The following is a 15515-nucleotide window of genomic DNA, read 5'->3' as shown; positions in this document are numbered from 1 at the left end:
GAGCAGCACTATGCAGCGTCCTAGAATTTGGCAGTCTGATGAGTCAGCAAAAGTTTCTTCTAATAGGGAAAATGCAACACATTATCTATCTTTTAACAGAGCTAATTAGGATATCAAACAACCTCTACTCCCGCTTATTAACAGCCTTCCTCCTTATAGCTCTGTCAGGCTTCAGAATAGGTTTTGGTACCAAAAAAAGCCCTTTTTTGATCTTCTGAGTTCCAATACCTGTCATTACAATAAATAAGTGTGAGAGACCAGTATATCGGCAGTCCTTCCCAGCCCTGAAAGCCACAAGGTAGGAACTGAAGCCAGGAACCAAGCTTAAACAAGATTGGAAGAGGTCCAAAGCCAGGAGTCAAATCCTGGAAGGGAGCTAGAATCAGAACATAGGAACATTGAGCGCTGGTTTGCAGAGGGGTGAATTAAGAATTAGCCTTGAGTCTGTTTTTCGGAGAAATGAAATGTGGTATCATGCCTAAGCAAGAACTTTATGCAAGAGAAAATACTTTTTCATGACGTTTTAGAACCTCGCAGGTTTTGTATCAGAATTAGTAAAGAAAATGTGGTTGAATAAAGGAATTCAAAGTGTATTGATATAATTCTTCTCAGCAAAGTCATTCTTCAAAGGCATAATAGCTAATGGTTTTGTAGGTGTAAAGAACCCAAAGCATATACTTAGCAGTGCCTGATTTTCTGTTTATTTACTTTTGAATCCTCACATTTAACTGCTAATAATGATGATGGTAATTCTCCATCATATTTAGCCGTGTCGTATATTAGCCGTGAACAACGGCTACTTCATTTGCTTTTTCTTCCTGCCACCATGTACCAGTGTAAGCAGGTGCTTAATCAATGTTAACTCTTTAACTTAGATTAAAATGAGCAAATGAAATTGAATAATTCATTTTGACATACTCAAAAATGAAATGATCTGCTTTATTCTCTTTGTATCATTTTGTATTGAATTCATTGTAGAGTTCCTGTTGTGTTTAATAGGAGAAATATTGGGATCCTTACCAGGGATCCTTACAACAGCCGTAAAAGTATAGCGGGGAAAAAGGCCTTTAATGCTTAGCTGAAAGCCTGCAGAAAGCCTGCAGCAGGCACTCTAGTTTAAAAAGCTGGCAAATGTGTTTTGACAGTACTGCCTAGGAGAGGCTTGTTTGTACTGGTTTTGTTTTGTTTTTTCCCCCTATGGAGACTTAAGGTTGTATCCTCCATGGCAGAACTGAACTTAGGCAACTTTGCTTGTTTCACAGCTGGTCTAAACTAACCTTGGAGGATAAACTGGCAGGGAATGAACAGCTTAACAAAGCTTACATAGTGTCTCTCAGTTCCCTGCTTGCTCGTGTCCTCACAGGGTATCAGTCCTGAAGGATGTTTTGAATATGGCGGAGGTAGTTCCAGCTTTTTACTGGGCTCCGCAGTTTAAGTACTGGGCTCCACTCACCAAATTTCGTCTCCTCTGACAGAGACTGAAATGAAGTAACTCTGTAGAGACTCAGTGCTCTCACCTAGAAGATGGAAAACAGGATTTGTATGCACAAAAAAAGAGAGCGCCTTTATTGTTAAGCTACCCAAGCTTTTTTCTGCCTCTTTGGCCTCAGAGTGCAGGCCTCCTATATGGTATGCAGCTCCATAAGCTTCTAGCTGTTCCAGACCTCCTGGGAAACATCCATTCTGTCAGGACCTTGCCAAAGTATGTGTCACTCATGGGTATCACTGGGGTCCGTGCCAGTGGGGACATCTGTGAGTGAAGGCTGTAATTAAATACTCTTAGCTCCTGTAGGCAGCATGTCTTAGCTGTGCAACCCATGCCAGAATGAGATGCTAGAACTTCAGTTTGCTGATATCCTCCCTCACCTGGCAGGTAAACTAACAGATATAATACGTTTCTTTTCCCTTACTTGACAGGGGAAATGATTTGCTGCCTAATCGCTGACAATCTCTGCCTAGTGAGTGAAGTAGTAGAAGTCCGCCTTTGCTAACACCAAAGTTTAATTTGCCAGAACATTTAATTCTTGAAGTGCCATCCCTCATCTTCAGCAGTGTTTCCAGAACTTCTCTTACCCATTAGCCACCGTATAACCCAACTTGATTTTCTGCTTGGACTGAGCTCTGTTTCTTCAAGCCAAACTCAGAAGAAAAATGGAATCGACTTTATCAGGCATAGTTGATGGTTCCGCAACTTACGGATGTACCGTGCTAATGAGATGTTATTGCACGAAGTAATGAAAAGCAGCTGTTCCTTAGCTGTAAAGAAACTTACTGTGAGTTGGTACAGTTCATTTGTAGGTGAGATTCATAAGACTGTCTCCCTCCGTAGAAGTGTTTACTGCACATATTTTGCTCCTTAGCTGGAGAGGCCAAAACAGGATTAAATTACTATGTCGAAAAAATTCTGAATGCGCTTTCCTGTTGCAAGTGCTTATATGGGGGAATTATCACTCTCCTTTGTAGGGATTTCCCTTAAGATACCATCTATGTACAACATATGGAAATATGAGTCCTGTATGTAAGCATAAATAATACATTATTACTACAAAGTAACATTATATGAACAGAATAAATGTCTGAGAGACTGGTCAGGACATTTCATGAATATATAGAATGAAGAGTAAAACTGTTTAGGTTTAATGAAGTTTTAATGAAGCAAACATCTGAATTTACCAACAAATCACAGCCACTTAATTCCAGCAGTCTGCAGACTCTTTAAGCCCTCAAGAATATGGGAATTAGATTTTTAAAAAGCTCTCCTCTCTTTGTATGCCTGCAAGCTGTTGACAAAATAAAGATTGCTTTGGCTTATGAATATGAATTTGGGGGCTCAGGTAATTAAATACATAAATTATTTTCTTATATCTGCAACAAGACTATTACAGAAGTATGTTCCATACAGTTAGGTTAGCCTGCAAAGTGTTATATCCAATGGAAAAGGATTTATTAGTTTATTTTCACCTTTTAATTTTTAACGTGCATTGTATATGCGTGCATTTTGCCAAACTGACAACTTCAAAAAATGGAATGTTGTATTTGTATTTTTTAACCATGTGCCACAAATCTAGATTGTGTCAGAATGGATACAAAGTGCCTATAAAATCCCTTCGAATAAAACAAGCAAAAAAATATTCATCTCTGGGAGGTTAAATCACATAGAAATAGGGTGAGATTATAGGATGGTGAAAGAGAAGCTTATCTGAGAGGCAGATGATAAGCATAAAGCCTGCAGTCAGAGTGATAAAAAGGCTTCTGGAATAGAAAAGATCACTTTTGTAAGTCAAGACTCTGTCTGTGACCGACCATCCGGGAAAAAAAAAAAGTGAAGTTGCCAAGCGTAAGACTTATTAAGGAGGAGGAGGAGAAGGGCAGAAATGAAATTTATAGCCAGGAAAAAGCAAAATAAATATATAGGGAATGGGTGGCAATTCTTTCTATGTTTTATGAGCCCTCAAGTGCATATTTTCAGTGTTTTAGAGGAGCAAAATAGTTACATAGCCAGGTTTTAATATTGTGTATAGAAAATAAATGTGGTTATTCAGACCTCTTTGATAGTGGAGTGGCTTTGAAGAGCAAAAGATTCATCAGTAATCTACCCCCATGACCTCTCTTAACCTTCTCAGTCTCTGACTTGGAACAGGTTGCCCAGAGAGGTTGTGAAATCTCTTTCCCTGGAGATATTCAAAACCTGCCTGGATGCGATCCTGTGCAATACGCTCTAGATGACACTGCTTGAGCAGAGGGGTTGGACTAGATGATCTCCAGAGGCCCCTTCCAACCTTGACCATTCTGTGATTCTGTGACTTCTGTTACAAAAAGGTAGTGTTTGGATTCCTGTCTTTTGACAACAGTAGATGGGCTATGAGGGCATGTTCTGCTTACTTTTACCAATGTAATACCTTGTTGCTTTTGTAGTGCTGGTGCTTTTTCCATCAGCCGGAGTGAAGATAGTAATAACTGTGTTACCGATGAGAGTTCCTCATATGTGTGCTGGTTGCGTTCCAGTGATGCAGATGTTTGATATACAATTTGGGAAACCTCAGGAGAATCTCATCGATACACGTTATTGGCACTGAACACCTGATTGTAAATGTGTGACTAATATTTTGCTGCTTAACAGAATTGATTCTTTTGCATAAAATCTTTTATTCTATCCACTGCCCAAAACTCTCTTTTGTTGATATTGTGCTTTCTTTGTGGAGCAAAATTTTGGCTTACTAATCTCATCTGGGTATTCTCAGTGAGTTTATTGAGCATTTAAACCCTACAGATCACGCCACCTTGAGTTAACACCAATTTTTTTCCATTCACCTGTTCTGTATTTCATGTTGAATTTTCTTGTAGGATTGTAACATTTCCCGTTCTGTATCATATTCCACTTACCTGGGGCACAAATATTAGGTTCTGTGAGAAGCTTTATGACAACGTAAAGATTCTTGGTTGAAAACGCAAAGCTAGCTACGGGTCTTAGCCACACAATTGCCACTTATATTAATTGGAGTTGTGTAGTTAAATCTTTTCCTTAGCTTTGAGTATCTCAACCCTTGTTATTATGTAAATCATAAATCCATAGTTCTTCTGGAAAATTGCTGCACAGAAAAGCATAGCAAACTCAATTCATTAATCCCTATCCCTAAAGCCCCAATATCGTAACCTCAACATTAGGTTAGACATTAGGTATGTATGCGCTCTTTCAAGCCGCCACATTGAAGAGAGGGGGAACAACATACTTATAAGTGCACATGAAGTCTGGGTATAATTTGTCTGCTAACACTGTATGAATAAACAAATACATAGTAATTTATCCGGTATAATTTTCTTTTGACTTCTACTGTACCTTTCAGTTAAGTGTGAATTTCATAGTAACCTACTACTTCACCTTACAGTTAGATATTTTCTTTTTTTTTTTTTTTTCTGTCATATGTTTGAGCTAGACTGGGAACTTAATGCAGTAATTTATGGTAAGATTCATAGTAATTTTCTTTAGAAAACTGCTTTGCCTGGCAAACTTCTTGGCCTGATGCATCCAAATTAGGAGACAGTCAGATTTGTCTCAGCTGGAAAATATCAGGGATCTGGCTATCCAGGAGGTAATGCTGTTAGTTGCTATGTATCTCACAGCTGAGAACAGTGTCTGGCTGTGGAAATATATCTCCTCTGCTCCATTTTTGCTGGAACTGCAGGACAGCCTGTTTGTATTTGCACTGAAGGAAAAAAAGAAATGTATTGCCAGGCATTTGTCTCAGTCAGCTTTGCTCTGGCATCCTAGAGAGTTTCCAGGCATAGACAAAATGACTAAGGGCAGTAGCAGGGCAAGAGTCATCAGGTTTATGTGTTTAAATGATTTATGAATGAGGACTCTAATGGGGCAAAGAATGGGCGTACAAAGCAGTGTTAGTATACCTCAGGTAGAGTAGCATCAGGCAGCTTGACTGGATGAGCAAGGATGTTCCTGATTCAAAGCATCAGAAAACAAAGTATGAACAGGTTGTTGTAGTACCGCGCCGTGCCAAATGGTTTTTTTAACGTGGAAAGCAGTTTTATTTAGAATCTAGCACAAATACTTTTTCTCTCAAAAGCCAGAAAGCAAATCTTTCCTGCAGAACTCCACGTGTAAATGTAAAGGTAGAAGTTGAAATCCCGGCCTCTCTGAACTCAATGGGAAAGTCCCCTGTGGTTTCAGCCAGGATGTCACCCAGCATGCATGACTAGTTGCTCACTGAATGCATTGTATGCGTGTCTTTCCATATACGTTTCTTTCTTTTTGTCTAAGCATTTCCTAGGGTAGATGTGGAAGTGCAAATTTCCCAAACAGTACAGGGACTTTCCTTCAAAATTTACTTATTTATTGTTATAATACAAAATCATCACCCCTTTTCGCAGTTTCTGGCAACCTGTATAACTACTTAAATTCTAATGAATTCATAATAAAGTCTCATCTGGAGCTCCAAGGTCGCCAGATCTAGCTCTTAAAACCCCGCTATGGCTTCTTTAGTGATCTCTTAGAATTGCCCTTCACCAGTCATGTCTCTTGTGACTGAGTTAATCTCAGTGAACTGTCTCTTGCTAGCCACAAACATTGATGCCCCGTTTCCAAAAAGCTTTTTAGCAGTAGTTATTAGTTTGTGCCAGTAACGTACTGCTTTAGCATTACAAATGCCGTGATAGTTCCCATTATGACCTTAAAATAGTAACCCTTTGGGCACATTTCTGGCAGGGTCTTTCAGGGACAAGATTTTTAAGATTTAAGCTAATAATTTTAGCCGTATAGGACAGGTGATGTTGAAAAAATATGAATATATGCACTCTCAGTCCCGGGTCATGTGTTTAATATGATTTTGATCTTGATTTTCTTCTCTGTTATTCTTCCCTTTATCTCTCTTTTTGACAACTGTCCATCATACCTTTCTCTACGGACAATATTATTAGTATAAAGCCATATTCTGGTGAGATGCTAATTGCCTAACAGTTTCAGTAAATCCCTCACAAAGCTCTGCCCATTGAACTAGCCAAAGATAACAGCATCCAAACGTGTGACTAACCTGCAAAACAGAGGTGGCAAGATGGCTTGTTTTCTTTTTGAAACTGTGAAGGAAGAGTAAAGATGACTGCTTTTATTCCCTGATGTTTTGCAAAGGACACAGTTTTTATTTACTCTTTCAGTTTGTGAGGAGACCCGAGTTGTAGTTCCTCTGGCGAGAGTGAGACCCAAGCTATCGGGAGCAGTAGGTGGCAGTGCTGCCTCTGGTCCCAGTTTTTAAGGCACTGCAGTATCACAGCTTAAATAAGCCGTTTCATGAAATACGTTTAATAGCTCAGTTTCCTGCAAACAGGGGCACTTCTTATAGGCGGTACCAGCTAGCCTTATCAGGGTGGTGTGAACTTACCCTCCAAATTCTGAATAATATCATTCTCTGTATGAAGTTCTTCCCAGTCACACATACAATGTTTGCTCTAGTAAGAGTATAAGAGTTTACTCTAGTAAGAGTATAAGTGACCCTTCATTACATTTATTTTTAACCTCAAATTTATTTACCTAAAAGGAATGGACTACATCTTATTAGTGATGCAGTGCTCACTGGCAGGCCCAATTGCCATCTATTTGTAGAGGTTTTAAAAAAAAATGCTACCATTTTTGTGGAGGTAAAAAATGATTCCAGAATCACTTGGTTAATTAGCAACCACTTGGTTTATTTCAGCACCTTTCTCAGCAATAAATACAGTTGCAGCATATGTAATCAACAGGAACAAATAATATGAATATAATAATGTTACTGCTTCACCAAGAAACTAGAGTGCCATCAGGAAGGTAATAGTGGGGATGCCTAGACATGCTGTTGTCTTCTCCGGGTCTACGAACTCTGTTTGCAGTCCATGGCTCTGAGGTCAAGTGGCACTGTCTGGCTCATGTCCACACTATTTATGGCTACCCCCTTGGGAGCAGATTGCCTTGCAGAGAAAGCCAAGTGGTCCAAAACAGAGCCAAAACATGAGATTAAAAAGCAGTGTAGACAGTTGGGGTCCAAAAGCAGAGACACTCCCTCAGCCTGTTCTGTTTATTAGTACAGATACACCAAATACAGCTCTGCTAGCAGCAAGGAGTGAGGGCAGGACTGGAGGAGGAAGAGAGTAGGGACAGGATGATAGCCAGTGGCTTAGCTTCTTTTAGGAAAGGATTGGCCTGTTGCAAATGTAAGAGAAAGCCACAATATCAGGCCTTTATGATAAGTGTGATGAGGCTAACCACACTCCAACAGGTTCATCCTTTTTTTTTTTTTTTTCACTATTTTGGATGAACAAGACAAATGGAGAACCAGTAAAAAGAGGGAAAGATATCTGAGTATCTTGGGCCATAACTCCGTTATTCTGAGAGGACTCAGGCAAAGAGTTTAGAGGAGGTAAGTAAGATGAAAGGCAGATCTATAAACTGAGAATAAAGGAAGTAAAATATTATTTTTCTTTGAAAAGGGATGAGACGTGAATCACTGAGGTCAACAGTTTCAAGACTGACTAAAATTAGATACCCGCATAATCATCAAAGTATTTCTGTCAGCTTATTTATTATTTAAATAGAGATCTGATTTTGTCTTTAATTTAGACTCCTCAGATGGAACATCTAACTTACTAATGGGCAATATATTTGATGGAGCGTCACCGAAATAAAGAAAATCCGTCACCTTTTGCAGAGTTACACCCTGAAAAGACATAGATGTCAAATTGGAGACACTTGGAAATTCCCTCAAAGATGAATTTAAAAATGTATTCCTGTAAGTGAGGGTATCACATGAAGTGCATTTCAGAAAGGGTTCAAATGAGAACTGGTATTTTGATAAATCAGTTGAGGAAGTCATTCCTTCCATAAGGGCAGTAAGGGAAAAGAGATATGGAAGTGGAAGAAGGAAATGAATAGAGTTTAATGACCCGAGGGTGAGCATCAGGACAAAGAAAGGGAAGATTGTGTGTTATTCTGCTTTGGACACATAAGGTAAAAGGACTGCATGTTACAATGGAGGAAGAGACGGCATCGTCACAGATGAGCATTAAGCGAATAAAATAAAGTTAAACGAAGACATACGCACATACGTTCCCATACACGTAGAGGCCTAGAGGAACTGCAGGCCGCTTTTCAGGATTTTCTCTTAGCGTTTTGTTCTTTCCTACTACGTGTATCTGTTATTACTGTCCTGTTTTTCCTGTTGAGTTACCCCTATGATAAAAATATGCCTCTTGTCAGTCAGGCAGTCACAACCATGCATTACACTGCTGAATCTCTGTGACCCGTGTTTTGAGTAGAGGATTATAATTGCCTTAAAACGTGTGACTGACAACAAATCTTCAAAAACTACTGAACCCTGGTAGGAAGCAATACAGGAGACTCCTTTATAAGCTGGAGGAACTGAGTATTTTTGATGTATATGCAAGTGTATACATTCACAAAAAAACGAAAGGGAAGCAGGTTTCTTTAGCACTACACACCAAAAAAGGAAGGAAGAAGCAAATGTGAAAGGGCAGAATAAAATCAAGGAAGAAAATAAATTATGGTACCTGTCACAAGATTTTGTCAGTTCAGCCTTCTGAATAGTTCACAGAGGCAGAGTCTTTTGAAGTCTCCTCTCCCTCTTTGATCAGTCCCATTAGAACAACTAGACTTGAGTTTCAAAGGCAGCAAGGCTGTCAAAGAAGAAAGCTGCGCTCTTCTCAAAACACTGGATGGCAGCTTTATGTCCCATAGTCGCATCTCCCAGGTGAGGCTGCACAGCATCAGGATGATGGGTATGATTACGGAGCAAGTTCTGCACTCAGATTTCTTTGAAGGGCTTATGCATTCTCCCTAAATGATTATCGATCCTCTCCATTTGCCAAGACTTCCAAACACTTGAAAAGATGCTCTGTAAGAGAATATTTCTTAGCTTGATCAGAAGTCTGTACGTACCCACAGACTTGCTGCATTTGAACTGTTTCGTCTAGTTCATTAGCTAGAGAAGGTTTATTAATTAAGGTAGTTGGCTTATTTTCTTAATAAATACCTTTAACGTTTTTTTGGTTACATTCTTCCTGAGCATACTAAAACTCTCTCCAGAACTTCCGTACAGTAAAGGGAATAGGGAATTTTCTATAGGAAAGAGGTGGTGTTTAGTTTGTCGACAGAACATTTTGTTAGAGAGAATTATTAATAAAGGCATTTATTGGCTACAGGGAAAAAAAGATTAAGTGAATTTTGAAATTTTCCGAATCTTATCCACTGACTCTGCGCCCTGTCATTTCTAGTAAAGTTTGCCAAAAAAAAAAAAAAACCCTAATCAGAATGCAGCATATCTCTCTGCTTCATTTAGTTCTGTAAATTACAGTTCCTGCTTACACTTCTGTCGTTTGAACTGTATTTCACTTACATTTCAACAAAAATTTACTAGTCGTAAATCCCAATGTACTGATTTGCCAGTTGTTTTAAGTGAATTTCCATCGTTCTTGAGAAACTACATACAAGTGTTGCAATCCCGTTTGAGGTCATAACCATAAGTCTGAAAATCACTGCTAAACGCCAGGTTACTCTTATAGGCTTATTCTCCTGGTGTATTTAAAGACCAGCTGAGCTAATTCAGCAAATATTTTGGAACACAAAGCAGAACATGAGCAGTATGTCTGACAGTGTGTCTGTGGATAATGTGTTCACAGATGTTCCTCTGGCCTTTAACAAAATATTGACCGAATAACAATATTAGAATCTGACCTGTTCTTGTTAGAGCCATTTTTCCAAGTAACATAAACTTCAGTTAGAGCTAATTCAGGCAGGGTAGGTGCACTTGGTAACTCGTGAAGTCATAAAAGGGAGGGTTGGAATGGATCTCAAGAAATCACCTTCCAATCCGCCTCTACATCGAGGCAGGATAAGAAAGCTTGGACTAATCCTGGCAGACACCAGTGCAACGCACTGGTAATGACTCAAATGAACAAAATTCCACAATAGTCTTAAATAGGCTATTTTAAAGTTTCAATACCCCGTACGCTTCCTGTTAGAAAGTTTTCCTTCACATAAAACAAAAATCTTTGCTGAATATTCAGCAGATTTCTTTTACCCTTTTTTCTTTCCTCAGTGAACGTAGCATAGATGCTCAACATCCTTTTCCTAATAAAATACACAGATTGTATTTCTGTGTCATGTTTCCTCATAGGGTACACTTTCACGTTAAAGCCAAGTCAATCTGAAGATGACCTGCTGCCAGAATTAACCACTCTGCTCTTTTCCACAACTCAGCTAGCCTCATGTGATTGTGATGAACCAGATCAGAAAGTAAGTGGAGAAATGCTTTGTTCTTTTCTAAAATGAGTTTTCTACTAACTTAATTCATTTAACCAGCCCCTGGGGAGGACATCAGACAAGTGCCAGTTTTTTCATTGGTTTAGCTTGTGATGTAAAACCACACAGACTTCTCATTTCTAGTAAACCTGCTCACACCTTCTTCGCAGGCCTTGTTTTGTAAGCCTCTTGTCATTCTTACTCTCCTCTGACTCCTTTCCGATTTTTTTTGTATCTTTTTCCTATATGGTGCATTTAAAGTGTTTCTCTATTCTGAAAAATGTTCGAAGTTTGTCATTAAGTTATGAGTGAATGACCCTTCAGAAAGATGACTAATGAGATCAGCAGTTGCTCATATGCTTTTCTGCCCGTTTTCCATGCCTAATTTGTGTATGTCATTACTGCGACTTCGCATACCTGTATAATAATTGTACTCACAAAATAAATGTATGAATATGAGTGCGTCGTCCTGTGCCGCATTTTTTCCGTTTGAGGAAGGTCATTCTGCTCTGCGTTTTTCCCTATGTGATCACTGCTTATGTGGCCATTTCATCATGTTTAATTTTAAGTTAGGACAATGTCAAACTTCAAGAAGAACCTCAGTCAAATATTTCTGTAGCTAGAGTATCGTTTTCCTTAAGTTTCCTTCAGTTTTGCTATGTGTGTACACTGACCTACACTGAGACTATAATACATGACAGATTCTCAGGCAATCCTCCATGTAAGCTGAACTCTTTGGAGGTTAGTGGCTTCATACAAGTACTATGTTGTGGTAATGCATAGAAATTAGATGTTAAGATTTGTAGTTTTCTATCTTTTAGATACTTATAAATACTCTATATTTCCAAATATGGATTCGATCCTGATTTGCACTCATATAGTTCTGTCATGTGAATGTGTTGTATGTGACCTAGAGTCTTGAAGTACTTCTTTTTATTCTTAAGGCTATCAGCATCTGAAGTCCTATAGTCAACTGAGAATTTTAGCTTTTACTATGATGGTTTCTCATTCTTATTACTGTAGAGAAAAAGAAATATGAGCCTTGAGGATTCAGAAATAGTGAAGATAAAACAGCAAAGGTCCCAAATGCATTTGGTTCTTAAAGTCGCTTTGCTTGTTAGTACTGCTGAGGTTGGAGTCTATGCTAGCTTGTCTACTGCGGATCAAATCCACATTGTAAAGAAGAAGAACACACCAGTAGCGACTCTCGTTTTCTACTTAGCTGAACTCATATCCCACTGTAGACTGCAGTAGCCTATGAGTTACTCTATCCTGTGTAACCTGGCAGAATCCCCAAGGGACACTGGCAGCATTTGTACTTTCACATTTGCTAAAGCTTCATTCCTTTCTCCCTGACTGCTGTCTCTACCTGCCTCCTGGCTTGTACTCCTCTTTCATGTCTAAAGCAAAGCAACCCCCTAGCGTGGCAGGTAGGCCTGGGCACTCCTGGTGAACTCATGTTCTTCCTTAAAACCGCTAGGGAAGTAACCAGATGCTGTCCAGTGTGAGCCAGCTTGTGCCAGGCCTCCAAAAGTAACCTAGCAGGCCTCCTACCCTATCCTCTCCATACCTGTGTCCTTTTTCTACTTCTCAAGCCATCTCTGCAATGAATTGGCCTTCATACCCCGCTGCTGCAGAGCTAATACAGCAGGATGCAGAGCATTCTTTTCATCTCTGTGGGATCTTATTCTGGCAACAAATGGGAGGGACCACCTAAAGCCCAGATCGGCTTTAGTGAACATCAGGAAGCAGTTTACCACAGGAGTTTAGCTGTTTCAACAGGCCCTACTGGGAAAGAACCTTGTGCTGCCCAGATGAGGTCAGTGCTACCAGAACAGCCGACTGGAACAGACATAAGAAGAAGTTCAGGAATGCTTGCTCTGAAGGAAAGGATTGCCAGGCTTTACTGTCCTTTCTGTGAGGACTCTCATGTGGCTCTCAGAGTACAGGGACACTGGAGGCTTGTGGACAAACTATGGATTCATGGCCCTGCAGGCTCAGAGATGATGTGGATAGTGGGGAACCTTTGGGCCTGATCTCTGCAATAGAGGCCGCATTGTAATCTGATGACCCTGAGGAAGGAGCTCCACTTGCCTACATGCGCCACCTACCTGCTTATCAGAACCTAGTGAATTTTTGAGGCCTGTCCCTGTCCTTACGGGGATTCCTCACAGACTGACCATATCTTTGTCACAGCCCAGATGCAGTGCGACTTTCTCCTTCCATCCTATGCTCCTTTCTTGAATGTCCCTGAAGCTTCAGCTCCTCCACTAGAGGCATCTACCCTAATGGAGATTATTAGGGCTGATGACTGGTTGGATAGGAGAGAGGAATCGTTCACCTCTTTGCAAGTGCCATCTCCAACAGTTACAGCCACTGTAGTGATCTCATTCCAGAATGATTCACATGCAATCTGACTACAGATCACCATGTTCCAGGGTCAGTGTGGGGTCCGCTCCCAGGGCGTAAACTAGACTGGATATTTTTCTAAGTTATGGCAGGTTGGCGTCCTATAGTGGTATCAAGAAGAGCTGCTTCCCGCTGTGTAGAGAGAGTACGAGTGGAGGGAGAAAGGAAGGAAAGCTAATTTCTCCAAATAAGGAAGGGATATAATACCAGGTGATTAACCGGCATCCTCAGGGTAGGCATAGGTCTATGAGTATTTTTCACTTGGAGTCAGTAAGCATGCTCGCCATCCCATTGACTCTCGTATCTAGCTGGAAGTGCTGTCACTTGAAATGATTCTACAGCAAACATGGCTGGCAAACGATCACCGCTCCATTACCCACTCCAGTGTACAGTGTGGCACTTAAATCAGTCAGTAGTTCTTGATTCACTCATCTCTCAGCTCTGGATAGGAATTGAGCAGAGATGCAAAAATAATACATTGGATTTCGTACAATAAAATCACATGAGTTTCTTACTTTCCTGCCTCCCTTAGCCATATTTTTTTTCCTTTCTCATGAACATGTGGAGATTTTGCAGAGGTCTGACCACAAGCCCTCTCCCTCTCCCAGACCCTGGAACATCTCCCCTTTGCTGTTCTACAGTCTCAGTAAGGGCTTTACACCAATTGTACTTCTGGGATACCAGAATGAAAGCAGAGGTGGGATGCAGATACAAAACTGCAAGCTTTGGAGGAGCTGCCGTAATAGACACTGGCTAACAAAGGTTTCTGTGTCTATATGAAAAGACTAGGGGGTAATTACAATGCTTGAGAATGGCTCCTAGGAAGGTATGATAGGTTTGTGATTTTTGGTTTGGTTTGGGTTTTTTCCTCTCAGCCACATCTCAAGAGCAGTCATCAACGTGGTGAGCTCCCATGTGGTATCAAACTCCCGAGGCAAGAACTGTTTGACCCAAAGCCAGAAGAGGCAGCTCACAACCTTATTACTGAGCCTGAAAGGGACAGGCAGTAGTTCTGACAGGAAATAATGGCACAGACAGGATGAAATAAGGGGTGGAGGATGAGTAGTGCAAGGCTAGTGCACTAGTTCCTGCACACACAGCCAAGGAAACAGAGCAAGGCAGTTCATAACAGAGCCTAGCTCCAGCTAGGGAAAGAGCAGTTGCTGCCATTGCTGAGTAGCACCTGCTCCAGATATGCCAGACAGCTGGACACTGTCCCCATCAATATTTTGAGTTACTTCTGCTGTCCACAGGACCAAGAAGAGGCAGGGCAAATACCTTTAGCAAGGGAAGCAAGGGTGGACAGAAAGCCATATAACCCTTCCTCTGGCATCTTTAAACTGCAAGCTCAGAGGAAGGAAACATTCAGTAGAAGACATTGTTTAGGAGGCATCTTTAGGCAATTTAGGTCCTCAAGGCTTTGCAGGCAGATATGACCATGTTTTCTGTCCGAACAGCGTGAGCTTCCACTCAGGCCCCTGAAGGAGATTATTAGGACTGACTACATGTCGGATGGGAGAGAGGACTAGTTCACCTACAGAAGCAGAGAGGGAAATGCTTGAAAACGCTGTGGCAAATAACAGTGATTGAAGGCATGCAAGCTCACATGTGCCCAGCTTGGTGAACCTTGCCTCCAGATGGTGCAGGCACATATTTTCACAGGTGGCTGTTCTCTCACACATGATGGATTCACTACCTGAAGTAGTATAGGCCTGCTTGGAGGTGACCTTGAAAGCCCTACGGTTCTCGGTTGAGTCCTGCTACACTGACTTCTCACTAACTTTATGAATGATGTGGAAAAACTGAAGTTGACGTTTGGGCCTGAACACTGGCATCCACGTTGTCATGCAGTTCACCTTGCTGTTAATTATCTGAATGCTCGCTGCAGGAACTGAGAGGCCTGAGGCCAGTACTCCTGTTCGTAGGTGAGATGAAGTCATTAGCCAGGCCCCAGAAGAAGAGGTTCAAATTGTCTGAGACATGTATGCCAGGTATGTACCAACTTCAGCTTATAGTTGTGCCTTTAATAGTTCCCCAGCTCCTGCATGCGTGGGACAGTATTCCCCAGGAGGAGCTGGGGAACTATTCGCATGCTTATAGAGCCCCCCAGGGCTGGAGAGTGGACTAATATGAGCCTAAAGAAGCTTTTGAGCTTTCAGGAGATCGTTGCGATATGGAACTTGTCCATTGGCATTGAACATGTCTTTTAACAACAGGCCTAAGAGGAACCCCACATCCCGGACTGTTTGCCACTGTGTGAGTACGAGTTGACGCTGGCCGGATTCCAGAGCATGATGGCTACTTTTTTGAG

This window comes from Struthio camelus, chromosome 1 (assembly GCF_040807025.1).
Source record: "Struthio camelus isolate bStrCam1 chromosome 1, bStrCam1.hap1, whole genome shotgun sequence".
In the NCBI taxonomy this organism is placed as follows: Eukaryota; Metazoa; Chordata; class Aves; order Struthioniformes; family Struthionidae; genus Struthio; species Struthio camelus.
Note: the sequence above shows the minus strand (reverse complement) of the source record.